Source organism: Urocitellus parryii, chromosome 5 (genome assembly GCF_045843805.1).
Source record: "Urocitellus parryii isolate mUroPar1 chromosome 5, mUroPar1.hap1, whole genome shotgun sequence".
Lineage (NCBI taxonomy): Eukaryota > Metazoa > Chordata > Mammalia > Rodentia > Sciuridae > Urocitellus > Urocitellus parryii.
In genome coordinates this window covers 4,851,461-4,867,603 of record NC_135535.1, presented here as the reverse complement: position 1 = coordinate 4,867,603, position 16,143 = coordinate 4,851,461, and positions in this window count along the sequence as shown.

The following is a 16,143-nucleotide window of genomic DNA, read 5'->3' as shown; positions in this document are numbered from 1 at the left end:
AGGAGCGGAGGCCATCTGTGACTTCCCATTCAACCACGAAAGTCATGTCTGACTGCTGATTAAGGAACACCAGCACAGAGGTGCACGCCGGCGATCCCAGCACTGGGGAGGCTCAGGCTGGAAGATGACAAGTTCAAGGCCAGCCTCAGCAATCTGCAACACCCGGTCTAAAAACAGAATGTAAAGTGGGCTGTGGGTGTATGTTGCTCGGTGGGTAAGCACCCTGGGTTCCATGGAAGGGAGGGGGGACAGATTCTGGGAGTGCACCCAAAGGAATTGAAGCAAGGCCCAGAGGTGTTTACATCCGGGTTCATAGCATCCTTCTAGAGTCAAAGGCAGAGAACCCCGTGCCCATTGACAGCTGAGTGGGTAAACAGAAGGTGGTATGTCCATACAATGGAATATTATTTAGTCTGAAAAAGGAAGGAAATTCTGATTATACTAAAATTGGATGAGTCTTAAGGACATTATACTAAGTAAAATGAGCCAATCACAACCACATGATACCGTGTGATTCCACTATATGAAGTACCAAGAGGAGTCGGAGTCTTAGAGACCCGGTAGCAGTGGTTACTGGGGAGGGGATTAGAATTTCAGTTTTGCAAGATGAAATTCTGGAGATTGCTTGGCCGTTGAGCCACATCTCCAGATAGGGTCTCCCTAAGTTGCTTAGAGCCTCCCAAGTAGCTGGGGCTACCATGTGGGCCACCTGCTGAGCCTGAGCGGTAGACTTAAGAGGGTCGGAGTGGTGAATTTCGTGTGGTGTACACTTCATCACAAATTCTTTTTTAAAAACATGGAAGGGAGGGAGGAGAGAGAGCCTTCCTCCCTGGTGATTCTCCAGGGCTGCTTCCCTGCCGGGCTCTGGGCTGCCCCAACCCCATGGCCCTCTGCTGCAGTGGCCCCGGGCAGTGCCCTAGAGGCCATGAGAAGGGCAAGGCTGCCAGGCACCCACTGGAGATGGGCCACCAACAATGGCCCCTGGGGACGGCTCTGCACAAGATGGCGAGGCGCACAGCAGACCTGTGCGCCCTGGGTTCTGTGGCTCAGCAGTGGACTGAGGGTGTCCCCGGGAGGCCCGCTGGGTGACCGCTGGTGCAGAGCTGCCCGCCAGCTGTGAGACCTGAGTGGTCTGCAGGAGTGTCGCCCGCCCGCCCTTTCCCTCACAGGACACTCCAGCTGTGTTGGTGGAGGGGACAGCAGGTGGCATGACGTGGAGCTGGGACCAAGCAACCCGCTGGGGCAGAGGAGGAGCCGGATGGTGGGAGCCCCTGGCGCTCCCCACAGGCGCAGCTTCCAGGAACAGTGTCCCCCAGGAACAGTGCCCCCCAGGGACAGCAGCCACCCCAGGGGGAGTGTCCCATAAGACAGGTGCCCTGCTGCACGGCCCGGGAGCCTCACCAAGGGTGCCTTCATGGGCGGCACCAGACCCACAGCAGCCACCGGCCACAGTGTCCAGGGTCCTTGGCCTGCATCCTGTGGCCTCCCACCGCGCAAGCTGGACATGCCAGGGCGTCCCCTCTCAGGGTGGACACCACAGTGGTGGAGCCAGTCACTGCCTGGGTCCTGGTGGCCAAGGGGGTGGTTGAAGCTGTTGTCTCCCACCTTAGGACAGTGAAATTGGTAAGGAGGGGAATTCTAGTGACACGAGGGCATCTGAAAGGTGGCACCTAACGGTGAAGGGGCGTTGAGAGCAGGGCTTGCTCAGCTGCCCACCACTGGGTGCCAGTCCCGGTGTCTCAGGAGGCTGAGGCAGGAAGATCGCAAGTTCAAACCAGCCTCAGCAGAAAACAAGGCACCAAGCAACTCAATGAGACTCTTGTCTCTAAATAAAATGCAAAATAGGGCTGGGGGTGTGGCTCAGTGGCCGAGTGTCCCCCACACACAAAGGAATTCAGTCATCAGGCCCAAGGGTCCCAGAAATCCAGTGGAGAAACACACACACACATACACACACACCCCTCTGCTGTCAGCTCTGGAATAAAGGGTCCGGGGGTTGGGTCTGAGCCTGGCCACCCAGCCGTGAAGCCAGCCCTGAACACACAGTCCCCGTGTCCTGGCACACGGAGGAGAGGGCTGGAAGTCGGTCATGATCTCCTTCGGGTCAAGCTGGCTGCCACCCACGCATCACCTGGGAAATGTCGGTTCTGTGGTTTAATAAGGTCAGGACAGGCCAAGAGTCCGTGGGAGCTGCTGGCGGGGCGAGCTATTTGGGGGAAAATAAACGGGTTGCCAGGACCTTGGAGGCGGCCTGTCTTTCCTGTCTCCCACTCTTCACCCCCAGCGCTTGTCAGTGTGGAGTTTGCTGCTGGGGGAACCAACTCCGACTTCACAGACATTTGTAAGAGCAAATTTAATAAAGCTGGGAATAATGCTGCTCAGATGCAATTCTTCCTTTTTGCATTATTATTCTTTCTTTTCTATTGCAAAGCATTTGAAATGCCAGGAGTTATTGTTATAGCAACAAAGGAAATGACTGAGTGGTTGATGACTGATGAGAGGCGCTGGGGGACCCAAGGAAGGCTCTGAGGGAGCGCCTGGCTGACTCCTTCTCTGTTTCCCTTTCCTTTTCTTGTGAACGGCGGCCACGCCTGCGTTCCTGGCCCCACAATCACTCTGCATCGTGGCTTCATTGCATGTATGTTAATATCACCAGGCTAGGGTTGTGGAATTTGTATGAGACTTTTCACAAAACACAGATGCAGGGGCTGGGGATGTGGCTCAAGCGGTAGCGTGCTCGCCTGGCATGCGTGCGGCCCGGGTTCGATCCTCAGCACCACATACCAACAAAGATGTTGTGTCTGCCAAAATAAATAAATAAATTATTAATTAAAATATAAAAAAAAAAAACCCACAGATGCAAAGGAGGGAGGTGGCCCAACATCTCTTAATGTCATGAAGTTAAACCGCCAGCCGAGACTGACTGGGTGCCGGAGGGGGTTCCTCTTATTTTTGTCCAAAGTTGACTTTTAAAACACAAAACCTGAAAATCGTCTTTCTTCCCCAAAGGACCAATCTGACCGTAGTGATTCTTAAAATTGATGTTCACAGGACTGGGGTGCAGCTCAGCGGAGAGCACCTGCCAAGCAGGCCCAGGCCAGGGTTGGAGCCCCAGCACCTCAAAAAAAAAAGGGTTTTGTATCAAGAGAGGAAAAGAGGAATCAGCACAAAGCACTGAATGAAATGCTTCTCTGGGATAAGACATCTCCGTTTCCTTGTCATGTTTTGAGAGGAACAATTGTGCCACCTCGCTGGAGCTCAGACGCACTTGCTAATCAGACGTCACTGCTGAGCACAAGGGCGCACACCTGTCACCCCAGCAGCTGGGGAGGGGACCGTAAATCCAGCAATTTAGCAAGGCCCTCGGTGATCCAGCAGTTTCGGGAACAGCAGGCCCCTGGGCTCGCCCACAAGCTTTCTTTTCCAGGAAGCAATTTACGGCAGCCCTGCCTGGCCTAAGGGGACAGGAGAGGTCACATTCCTCAGCAAACTGCCTGTGGGCTGAGGGAGAAACGCAGGCCCCAATGGTGTGGGTAAGAGAAACCCTACCTGGGTGACTTCCTGAAGGAGGACACTCTTGGGACCAGATCCTGAAACTCTGGAGGATAAGAATCCTTCTTCCTGACCATGAAGTCTGTCAGAACGGACGGTTCAGAACCCAGGTAGAGGGGCCGGGCCGGGGCTCAGCGGCAGAGCGCTGCCTGGCACGCGGGAGGCGCTGGGCTCGACCCTCAGCTCCACACACAAAGAAATACCTAAATAAAGGAGAAAGGAAAAAAGAGTCCAATTGGGGGCCAAGGGTACCTAAAGTTGCCGTGACAGTGGGGACTTGAAAGTGTGATGTCACCTGCTGTCAGTCAAAACTCAAGAGGAAAGGACTCTCTGGAACCTTCTCTGGGATCCCCAATAAAACTGGGGTGCAGGAGAGGCACCCTGTCCCTCCCCTCTCTGAGAGGACCGGCTCTGTCCCTGGAGCGTGTCCCCTTTCCCTCTTCCTGCCTGTCACTCAAGCGACACCTCTGACCTCTTTCTGACGTGGTCGCAGGAATCGGAGCTTGAAGGGGGTCTTCAAGGTGCCCCCGTTTCTTGGAGGTCCCAGCTTGGAAACAGCAGGACCCTGTCTCAAAATAAAACAAAAAAGTCGGGGAGGGCTGGGGGCGTGGCTCCGTGGTCAAGTGCCCCGGGTTCCATCCCTGGTCCAAAAAAAGGAAAAAAAAGAAGAGAATCAGCCGTCACCACCTTCCCTTTGCCCTGTCACACCTGCATCCACCCCACATCCACCCTGGTCCTCTGGGTGGACGAGTGTAGAGCCACCAGCCCACGCTGGGTCCTGACAGGCCACGGGAAGAGGTGGCAGCCGGGAGCTGAGAGGATGTGGCCAGGGCATCCATCAGCCCGTCACCCATGAGGACGGAGGTGGTGCCCGCTGTGGAGGGCTGGCCCCAGGCACTGTCAGTCCCGACTTTTAGCCGGTGGTGAGGACCAGTTGTCCTGACTCTGGGGAGGACAGCGTCTTGGGCTGTCTGACTCCCTCTCGCCCCCAGTGGTTGTGTATCTCAGGAACAACAAATTAGAGGTCTTCTGGGGATTTCTTCTGCTGGAGTTGCCAGATCATTCGGCAATTTGGCCAAAAAGTGTAAGAATATTCTGTTAGAGGATGCCTTGACCCTGAGGAATAGAAAAGGCACAGTGGCTTCAACAATAGGAGAGTTGTTTTTGTGCATTTAGCTGAAGTCCAGGGGTCGGCCAAGCTTCAGGGTAGGTTTGATCCAGGAACTCTGAAATGTCACCAAAGGTATTCCTTGCCATTTTTGCTTCATCCTAAGCCTAGATCCCTTAGTGGTCACAGGATGGCTTCCTAGTGAAGGACACAGGACATACTACCCCAAAAAACACGCACCGTGGCATTTGAGAAAAAAGAAGCAGGAAGGTCCCTCTCAAGAGCCTTCCCATTTCCTTTCTTCCCTGATCATCTGGGTGGTGCCCGCTTACACCCAGAGGAAAGTGAATCCTTATCTCCCAAGACCCAGGGACACAGAGAGGAATCTGACTAGACCGGCATGGCCGACTTCCGTATCCCGAGTCCCGTTCCCCACCACCACCTGCTCTGCACCCAACCTGAGCATAGACACACGGTCCCTGTGTCTTCATCTCCTAGGAAGGCTGCGCCACACACACACACATTAGTTTGTACCCCGTGCTTTTGTTAATCTGCCTTTTGTTTCAGGGAGGCAGCTGTGAGCCCAGGGAAGGATGAGTAGGAGATTCTTGTCCCCAGGGCTGGGGCTCTCAGGGTGCCAAACTTCCTCATCTGGGTCGGGGGAGGGGCAGCCAGCAGGGTCTTCTCTTTCCCCGCCCACGCAGGCCACGTCCAGCAGGACACTCTGCCACGGTGGCCAGTGAAGGCCTGTGCTGGTGGGCTTAGCCCTGAAGCAGTGGCTGTGGCAGGGGCTATTTATGCCCATGGTCCCCTGCAATCAGATCACCCCACTAGAGGGGCTGTAGGGCCAATCACCCCAACTGTCTCGGCTGATGTGTGCTGGCTACCAGGGACCGGGAGATCCTGGAGCTGCCCACAGCCATGTGGGACAGCGGGGGACTGTGGAGCTGCCCCAGCAGCGTGAGGGATGGGGAGGAGACGGACGGACCTGGAGGATCCTCAGGAAGGGCCCCTGGCTGCTGTGCTGAAGCAGACGCTGGGAGGGGCCGGGCCCAGGGCTGGGTGAGGGGCATGGTGGCACCTGAGGCCTTTGGAAGGAGGAGCCACCAGGGCTTCACCCTGGCCCACATGTGGGTGCCAAGGGTCTGGAGGGGCCCATGGAAGAAGGAGATGGGAAGGCAGGAGAGGGACCCTGGGGACCCTGGAGCCCCTGAGCTGCTGGCCCAGACCTCCAGGCCCAGGTGTCCAGCAGGCTGGTAGAAGCAGGAGCCTGGGGATGGGGAGGAGCCAGTAAGGGGTCACCACGGTGCAGGCAGCAGCGGCTGGGTGAGATCTGCGCCCCTGGTGGACAAATGTGGGTGGAAGGAGGCAGGGCCCTGGATGGATGTGGATCAGGCCACTAGGAGGCACAGGCAGTGCAGCCAGAGAGGTGGGCAGCGGACAGGGCCCTGGCACACCCACCCTCCGAGCCCCACCTTGTGGAGCTGCACGGGAAATATCACAGGACATCGGGAGAGTCCTCTGCTGAGCCCTGGAGGGACAAGGCACCTTCGAGTGTTCTGAGTCCCCAGCTGGGGCCTCGGGATTAAGTCTGCCCAGTCATGATCAAGTCCCCAGCATGCGACTCTCAGGATGGGGGCAGTGACGTGCCCATGGGCAGGAGGCGAACCTCCCTGCCCCTCAGTCTGGTTTAGGGCTGCCTCTGGGACCACGTAGCCCCTGTCGCCACAAGGACCCCTCAGCACCCGGGGTAGTGCGCTGGGCGCCAGGCCCAGAAGGCGCTTCGGGGGCTCCTGGGTGGTTTCCCCTTGAGTGCGCGCAGATCGCACCCTTGGCTCCTCGGATGGCGCATCCTTGACCTGGGCGGCGAGGAAGGCGCGCTGGTGCGATGCGGGAGGGACGCGCGAGGCGGAGGTCGGGTGCCAGCTGCAGGTCGGAGCTGGCCGGGAGGAGCCACCGGCGGCGGCGCAAGGCGGGTGCCAGGCCCAGGACGCGCGGCGAGGGCGAGAGCGAGGGGCGGGGTGAGGGCAGGGGGCGGGGCCTGCCCAGGAGCCGCGTCCGGGGCGTGGTCAGTGAGCCTGGGACGCGCGGAGGCCAGGTGAGTTGCGACGCGCTCGCGGGGGCCCCCCGGGGGACCGGCCAGCGAGGGGACGCGTGGAGCGCACGGCCTCCGGCGGCCCTGGGCGCGCTGCCCTCGCCTCTGCCCGCCCCCTCCGGCGCCCGGGCGTCCACCCTCTCCCGCCCTGTCCGTCCCCCCATCGTCCTCCTGTCGCCGCTCTTCCCGGACGAGGGGCGCTCAGATGCGCGGCTATCGCGCTGCACGGGCCCTCGGCTCCGCGCCCGAACCTGCCAGCTGGTGTCACCGCTCCCGCTTCGCAGATGAGGCGGCCGAGCGCGCGGAGTCAAACCGGGGCCAGGCCGGGCCGCCAGCGCCGCACACCGCGGCCGAACCCGAGCCAGAGGTGCAGACCCATCGGCGGCCTCGGGGCGCCCCGGGGGAGCCAGCGCTGGCTACTTTCGCTTTCCCTGAGCCCTGGCGCGGAGTGTCCCGCCTCGAGGGAGCTTTGGGGCCCCTGCAGGAGGACTGCGGAGGCCGCTGGGGGAGGGGTGGAATTCCTGAGTCCTCCTTAGGCCCCAGTGGGGACCGCCTGGCTGCCGGGTGGCTGCCCACTTAGGTTCTGTGGCAGAGGCTGTGAATTCTCCGCTTCCTTCTGTCGGTGAGACGCAGTGTCCAAGTGAGAGCTCAGAACTTCACTGACTCAGCCATCTGGAAGCGGAGGTCCCCCGATCTGGCCTCCGTGCGGGGGTTTCAGGACCGTGTTGTGAGGTCCTTGTGGATTGCCTTGGCTGACCCTTCCCCCTACCGCTGCCAGCAGGGGAGGGGCGCCTGGGCCGAGCCCAGCCTGGTCCCTGCTCTCAGGGCTCAGGGCCTGAACCCTGTGTGACAGAAGTCAGAGGCTGGGGAGGCCTTCGGGTGGAACTGAGCAGGCAGAGGTGTCCAGATGGCCAGGAGGGTTCAAGGTGTGGTGGGGACAGAAGTGCCTTCGCCTACGTGATCAGTATCACAGAGTCACTGAAATGTGGAAGGCCAAGGCTATGCAACCCTGGCAAAGTTCCGCTGCCCCAGGGGATGGTCAGGGTGCAGTTCAAGAGGGGACGCAAAGTGCTCTGGTCACCTGGAGGTCGTGTTGTTCTCTCTTTCCCTCAGTGGAAGCCCACCCGTCCCCCAATTTTACCCTCATCTCACTGGTGGGGAAACCGAGGCACAGGCAGCTGGCAGGCGGGGGTGGCAGAGGAGTCAGGAAGCACCCTGCTGGCCAGCCGGTCATCCCCTGCTCACCCAGCCTCCCGAGGCTGGTCTTCTCTCTGTCACATTCGCAGATGAGGAGAGGGCTAGTCACACTGTGGCTGGGTGGAAAGCCAGGCTTGGGAGCCAGCTGTGGTGTGGTGACAGGGTCCCCACCGTCCCCACTGCCCCAGGTGGGAGCTGGCAGGCTGGTGTAAGGGAGACCCTGGAAGGACAGTGGGCCTGGCCAAGGGGCTTTCACTTGGTCACGTCTCTGGTGTCTGCCCTCAAGTCCATGTGAAATGACCACCAGGCAGAACAGTGATGTTTTCCATTTCTTTCCAGATAAATTGTTTAGCTCCCCCCTGGGTGCCCAGGTTAAACCTGATGCTCAAGGAGGAAGATGCACCCACTGTGGGCGGGGCAGCGGTGAGGGTGCACAGTGCCCCTGTCTCCCCACCCCCCCGCAGGGCAGCGGTGAGCGTGCACAGTGCCCCTGTCCCCCCGCAGGGCAGCGGTGAGCGTGCACAGTGCCCCTGTCCCCCCGCAGGGCAGCGGTGAGCGTGCACAGTGCCCCTGTCCTCCCGCAGGGCAGCAGTGAGTGTGCACAGTGCCCCTGTCCCCCCGCAGGGCAGCGGTGAGCGTGCACAGTGCCCCTGTCTCCCCCCCCATACAGGGCAGCGGTGAGCGTGCACAGTGCCCCTGTCCTCCCGCGGGGCAGCAGTGAGTGTGCACAGTGCCCCTGTCTCCCCCCCGCCCCCACAGGGCAGCGGTGAGCGTGCACAGTGCCCCTGTCCTCCCGCGGGGCAGCAGTGAGTGTGCACAGTGCCCCTGTCTCCCCCCCGCCCCCACAGGGCAGCGGTGAGCGTGCACAGTGCCCCTGTCCTCCCGCGGGGCAGCAGTGAGTATGCACAGTGCCCCTGTCTCCCCCCCCCGCCCCCACAGGGCAGCGGTGAGCGTGCACAGTGCCTCTGTCCCATGGCAGCAGCGGGAGTCTCCCTGGAACTTCTGGCAGCCAATGCTGTTCAGGTTTGGGGGTTCCCCGAGGACAGTGGGCCTGGCCAAGGGGCTTTCACTTGGTCACGTCTCTGGGCATGTGTCTCCCCTCTCAGGAGCATCCTAAGCCAGCAGGCCGTTGTGGTCCCTGCCAGGCTGTGTGATCTGAAGTCAGCTGCTAGCCTCTCTGTCTGCTCCTCGTTCTTACTCACAGGGTTACCGGGATGTTCAACAAGCGAATAGCCCAAGGCACCTGCACAGGGCGGACTCCGTTCTGAGTCTGTGTTGCTGGCCGTGGGAGCAGCTCTTAGGGAGATGAGGAGCTGCGGGCAGCTGGTCCCTTCCCCGCAGGCCACATACGTGGTTCTGTCTGTAGAGCAAGAAGTGAAATGTCCGTTTGAGGGGAGGGAGGAACTCGTCTGGCTGGTTGGGATTCCAGAACCTCCTGGGAGCGGCCCCTCTCCCCCCCCCCCCCCCCGCCTGGTCATAAGATTGGAACGAACCAGGGAACCCTGAAGGACACGGGCCGGCCACCTGGGCCTGGCTGCCGGTTTGTGGTCTGCAGAGGACTGAGCCTGGGCCCCAGGAGCTGCCCAGTGCCTCCCGCCTGGGCCCTGTGCTGTCTGGGACCCCAGCCCTGCAGCAGGCTCCTGCCGTCCCTCCAGCCCCGGTGCCCACCCTGGAGGATACTCTGCATTAATATAGAAGGTTTATTGATTCAAGTTTTCCTTTTAACTTATGGAGAATTTCTGATATTCAGAGGCAGCAGGATGAGGAGGGCCCTGGGCTGGGCACCTGCCCCTGCCCACTCCTGCCCACTCCTGCCCACTCCTGCCCCTAGGTCATTTGCAAGTAGTTCCCAGACCTCAGGCTCCATAAATATCGTAGTGAGAATCGTCGTTTTTTAAAAATTATTTCTCCCAACTTTATAAGGTGTAATTGATGAGTGCAAATCATCCGTATTCACGGGGCTCACCGTGAGGTTTTTAGACAGGATGCGTGGCGAAATGGCGAGATCAAGCTCAAACCCGTCTTTTAAACATGACTGCGATACTTTTTTTTTTTTTTGAGAGAGAGAATTTTAATATTTATTTTTTAGTTCTCGGCGGACACAACATCTTTGTTGGTATGTGGTGCTGAGGATGGAACCCGGGCCGCACGCATGGCAGGCGAGCGCGCTACCGCTTGAGCCACATCCCCAGCCCCTGACTGTTTTATGCTTAAAACAATTAGCAAGAAGCCCTCCTTCCCTCCCGTGCCCACTCGGCCTACAAACTCCGGGTCACTTCAAGTATCACAGTTTCTTTTCGTGTTTTTTTGTAAAATCAGGATCCAAACGAGGCCCACGCGTTGTAGTCGCCCTTTCCGACCCCCGAGCCCAAGCCTCTGCTCCCCGGGGACCCCCTCCACTTCCACACCCCCTGAGAACGGGCACCTGAGACGAGCGCCCTGAGCTGGCCTCCTGGGGGGACGTCACTGGCCAGTCCTCCTGGGAGCCGCCTGGTGTTCGAGGTGGGGCTGACAGGTGAGGAGGCAGCGTCTGAGCAGGTGCCACTCATCGGGGTGACTTGAGCCCCCCGTGACACCCTGACCCCGTTGCTTACCCACAGCAGCCAGCTCAGGGGCCAGGGGTCTCCACCCAGAGGTCTGGGGTGGTGGGACATGGTCACAGAGGACTCAGACTTGCCTTGAAGTGCCCGGAACCCGCTGCATCGAGGGGCGGCATTTGACCTGGCCCACCTGTAGCCAGGGCTTTCTGTGAAGCGGCATCTGCAGGTCAGGGTGAGTCTGGGGGCGCCTTGAGGGCCCCTCTTTAGTTTCTGAGGAGGCTAGTGTCAGCTGTCCTTGAATTCAGGCAGAATGACTGTCCTGCACCTTGGCCAACCATGACAGCAGAAGCCACCTCTGGATCGCGGGTCTCTCCTCTGTGCAGGGGCCTGTGTTTCAGGTGCAAAGGCCCTGAGGCCGGAGCAGCTCAGTGTGTGGGAAGAGCAGTCCGGAGGCAGAGGTGTGTGGCTAGCGCAGAGGAGGGCCTGATGGGCCAGGTGAGAGGGTCCTCCAGACGCTGGCAGGGGTTTGGATCCTGCCAGCAGCAGGAGGCCCTGAGGTGGGTGGTACGAGTGGTCAGTGGGGTCTGGTCCACAGATTAGTGGCACCGCGGACAAAAAAGGGAGAAAATTGCTCGTCGTGGGTGCTGGTGACGGGCCAGCCAGCGACTGCAGCCCCTTCGCCTCCCAGAATCCGATTTCAGCACCTGAGACTGGTGTGACCCTGTGACCCTTTCTCCCTGGGCCTGGGGGTGAGGCCCTGGTGGCCGTGGCCCTCTCCTTGTCCCTCCGGAGCCCTCTGTGAGACTGCTGGTCCCCTCTGAGAGCCGAGCTTCCTCTGTTCCCCACACAGCGGACGCGCCACTCAAATTAAATTGGGTGCTAATCTGCCCGAGGTAAGTAGGTGTTAATTGTAGCTGCAGCATTAAGATAATTGCTGGCAGGGCCTGTTTGTGTAATGTGCAAATATATTTTTACAGCAACAAACCATTTTGCTATGAATTATAAATAGAACGGTTGGGTGATTTGAAATCTGTTTTGCATGAGGCGCGGGCGGGCTGGCCGCCCCCCCCCCTCCCCGTGCAGGTCTGGCTCCCAGAAGGGCTGCCGCCCGCCCAGCCCAGCAGGAGCTGAGGGTCCTCGTCCCCACCCTGGCGTAGGCCTCTGGGCCAGGCAGCGAGGGTCGGGGGTGACAGCCGGTGGGGGACTCGGATCCCTGAGGAAGGCTGGGGTGCTGGGCTCATGCCCTGAAGCCCCTTGTCCAGGAGAAGAGCCGTTCAGCGTCTGGTCACTCCTGCTGCTGCTTCTTTTTTCCGTGTGTGGGGGCCACGCACACCAGGTCCTGCACTGGGTCCCAGGGTCCTGTCTGAGCTCAGCGCTCAGGACCCATGGGGACCATCAGCCAGAGATGAGCAGCCACCCATTCCCGGTTGAGAGCCGGGAGGGGTGGCCCTGGATGCCAGGGCCTGGTGTGGTCAGAGGGTGGACAGCGTGGACCCCAGGCCGGGCTTCGTGATTGAAAAGAAAGGGGTCTGAAGCAGGGGGCGGGGCGCCTGCCTGCGAGCCGAGGCCCTGGGCCCCGTCTCCCTGGCTCCTGCAGAGCCGGACACCCTGGCACTGCTGAGCAAGCCAGCACCTTCTGGTCCTCACCCGGACCCTTTCAGCCACACCCGATTTATGTCACGATGGTGACCCAAGGGGGGGTAGAGAACTTCAGAATGGGGCTCCTTCCAGAAACAACCGTGCATTTTTGGGTTGGGATTTTTTCCTTTCTTTTCTTTGGCAGTGCTGGGGATGGAACCCGGGGCCGTCACAGGCTGGGCGAGTGCGCCACCCTGAGCTACAACCCCAGACCTTTTTATTTTATTTTGAGACAGGGTCTCACTCAGTGGCCGCAACTGGCCTCCAACTTGCAATCCTCCTGCCTCAGCCTCCTAAGTAGCTGAGATAGCACGAGGAGCTGGGATCATAGGGGAGCGCCACCAGGTCCTATAGGTTGGGACTTTCTGAAGGTCCTCCCTGGGTTGGGGTCCACCCACGTTAGGGAGGGTCATGCTTCACTCAAGCCACCTGATTCAGATTCGAATCTCACCCACAAACACCTCCACTGCTCCTCGAGGCAGTGTGTGACCAGACACCTGCTGCCCACGGAAGGGCCCCCACAGGCTGCTGCAGCCGCTCACCTGTGACCCGCGGCTCCCCAGGGACCTCCAGCCAGTCTGCACCGCCCTGGGCTCCTGGGCAGCTGTGTGGCACGTGGGGGGTAGGACGCTGGCCTCCTGCCTCCTGGGCCCTCAGCAGTAGGACAGACAGGGCTTCCTCCTTGGGCCCTCGATGGGTGCAGGGACCTGTCCATGCACATGGGGACAGAGGGAGGCTGGTAGCCACTGGTCCAAGCCCACAGGCATCGTGGACACCAGAACTCACCTGGCCCCGCCGTAGGACAGTGGTGGGGAGGCACGCGGACTGTCCAGCACCCCCCCCTGCCCCCTGCTGCAGCGAGGCCGGGTTCCCATGGCACGGGAGTAACCACTGTGCTCGGAGGTGGCTGATCCAGACGAAAGGTCCTGGAAAAGGAAAAGGAAGCCACTGTCACCGTGGTGGGGTCACTGTCACTGGGGCAGGGTCACTGTCACCATGGCGGGGTCACTGTCACCGTGGTGGGGTCACTGTCACTGGGGCAGGGTCACTGTCATTGGGGCAGGGTCACTGTCACCATGGCGGGGTCACTGTCACCGTGGTGGGGTCACTGTCACCATGGTGGGGTCACTGTCTCCGTGGTGGGGTCACTGTCTCCGTGGTGGGGTCACTGTCTCTGTGGTGGGGTCACTGTCACTGGGGCGGGGTCACTGTCTCCATGGTGGGGTCACTGTCACCATGGCGGGGTCACTGTCACCGTGGCGGGGTCACTGTCACTGGGGTGGGGTCACTGTCTCCGTGGTGGGGTCACTGTCACCATGGCGGGGTCACTGTCACCATGGTGGGGTCACTGTCACTGGGGCGGGGTCACTGTCACCATGGCGGGGTCACTGTCACCGTGGCAGGTGGAAGCAGAGTCCTAGGAGAACACAGCTTCCCAGCCTCAGGGGCTTTGGACTCTGTACAGCTGGGTGGCCTGGTGGCCCCTGGGTGGCCCCAGGTGGCAGCTGGCTCTGGGACCACCAGGGCTTCACGGGGCCCTCGGGGGTTGCACGTGGCAGGGAGGACGGGAGGGCTGACTGGGGCAGGGGAAGGTTCCCTGGTCCAGAGCCTCCTGCAAGGCTTTGAAACAAGAATGTCCAGATGCGTCCCCCTCCCGGGACCGTGCCCCTGCCTTGGGGGTAGGGGGGCCGTGTGGGCCTGGCCTCCGGAAGCCCACTCTGGTGCTGCTGTTTGGCTTGCAGAGGTTTGTGCTGAAGCATATCCCTGACGGAGCCGGTTTCCAGGCTGGCCCAGGGGAGGGGCTCTGGAGGCTCTGGGGGAGGCTGGGGGAGGATGTGGGGGAGGCTGGGGAGCTGAGGCTGTGGCGGAGTCCCGGGCTGGAGCTTCCTGCTCCTCCCAACATCAAGAGTGGGGAGCCCCTCCTCCCGTCGTGGGGTTTAAATGGACCGACAGGGTGATGGGGAGCCCCCAGGGACATGGGTATCACCTGGGGATGGGAGCAGCCCTCATCTGTGTCCAGTGGCCAGGGCTTGCTAGGGACAAGGGACACATGGCCTGACCTGGAGCCCCCCAGGGCTTCTCCCCGCCAGCTGCCTTGGGCCACGTCCTGGGGTGGGTGAGATTGGCTCCTTGGCTCAGCAGGTTGGTGGCCCCCCTCAGGGTGCAGGTTCCAGGCCGGGGTGTTGCCCCACAGCCCTGGAGGTCCCCAGCCCCGGGAAGCTGAGTGTGGAGGAGGGGCTGGGCTCCCGACTGGAGAGGGGCCAGCGGGGCCCAGGCAGGGCACGTTGGGCCACCTGTCTGTCCCCCAGGGCCCTGCACCCCACCAGGGAGGTGAACCCCAGCCTGAGCTTGCACAGCGGGGCATGGGGTGGGTGGGGCTGCCAGCGACGTCACTGCTCCGTCCTCAGAAGCCGCGGCCCAGGATCAGGCGATGGAGGAAACACAGAGGTGGGCCCAGGGAGGGCTGCGGGCAGAGGTGGCAGCAGGTCAGGGTTCTGGCGTGAGACGTGTGTCTTTGGGGACTGATGTGGACCCCGTGGTCTGTGTAGCCTGGAGCAGGAAGGAATGTCACCCAGGGGGCTTGCTGGAGGTAGACGGCCCAGAGCTGCAGGTGACACACAGAGCCTGTGTGTGTGTGTGTGTGTGTGTGAGCCTGTGTGTGTGTGCCTGTGTGTGTGCGCGCGCGCGCGCGCACCCCTCCTCCCTCCTGCTCGGGGAGGCGTCCCCAGCAGTGCCCTGGCAGCCCCTGGGCTTGGCCAGGTCAGCGAGCAGCTGGGCAGGTTCTTGCTCGTCTCACGGCTCAGATGGGGCAAACCTCGGGGCCAAGGCACACAGCAGTGTGGCAGCAGGGTCCAGCCCGAGGGAGCAGGTGGCCGGGCTCCCGGGTGCTGGTGGGCGGAGGGAGGAGCCCAGAGAACGGCGCCTCCCCTCTGCACCCCCAGCACCCCTCCCAGGGGACCCTGCAGTGGCGCCTGAGCCCAGCATGAGCTTCACAGGGACAGACCCAGGGACCAGGAGAACTGTGGGCAGGGAAGACCCTGTCGCCCAGGCCGGGCGGGGGAGGCTCAGAGGAGGCGCAGGGCTTGCTGCGGACCTTGGGGACCCTGAGCGGGCCCCTCTGAAGCCTCAGGCCCGCGCCTGATAGATGGGGAGCCTGGACTTCACGGGGCGGAACCAGGACTGCCTCCTCAGTCCTGTCCCTCCGCCTCTGCTGCTAAGAAAGTCGTTGAGACCCTGGGAACACTGGGGACACCTTGCCAAGAACAGGCTTATCCCTCAGTTTGGAAACCGCAGCGTGCATCACGGCTGCTCGCTCCCGACTCTGCCCCCAGGCTCCTGGGCAGTGAGTGGAGGGGTGTCTCAGCGCCGTGCATCTCCTGGACACGCAGCATCTCCTGTGTGGCCCAGCGCCGTTAACACACCTGAGAGAGTCGGCGGTGACTCCTTAATGTTGTTGACGACTCCGGCCACCTGCTCCATGTGTCCAGGAGCGTTCAGGCTGGGGAGGCTGAGGCAGGAGGAGTGCAAGTTTGAGGCTAGCCTGGACAACTTAGGGAGGCCTTACCTCAAGATTTAATAAAAGGGCTGCAGCTCAGTGCGAAGCACCCCTGGGGTCAACCCCCAGCACCATAAACAAAGAGATGAACACCCTAAAAGCACGTGAACCAGAACCCCTGGGCCTCCTGCCCTCTGTGGGCCTCTCTTAGGCTTCCTTCCACCTAAATGGGTCCCCTTGGCCCACCTGCTGTTTCTTAAATGACCTCCACTTCTCAAGAGGCCAGGCCGTCTGCTCCTAGAAGGCGTCTCGTTCTGGGTCTGATTTCCCCACCGTGTTCTCATGGTAGGGATTTCCTGGGCCCTGAACACTGTTGCTGGGGCTCAGTGAGGGTCAGGCTCAGCCTCCTGGGCGGGCAGCCTTCCCCCGCTGGAGCTTGCTGTTGGAGTGCGCTGGGGGCGGCCTGGGATCTCCGGCCGTCCCACTCTTGGTGCTGGGTTTGCTGGTTTGGCTAAGC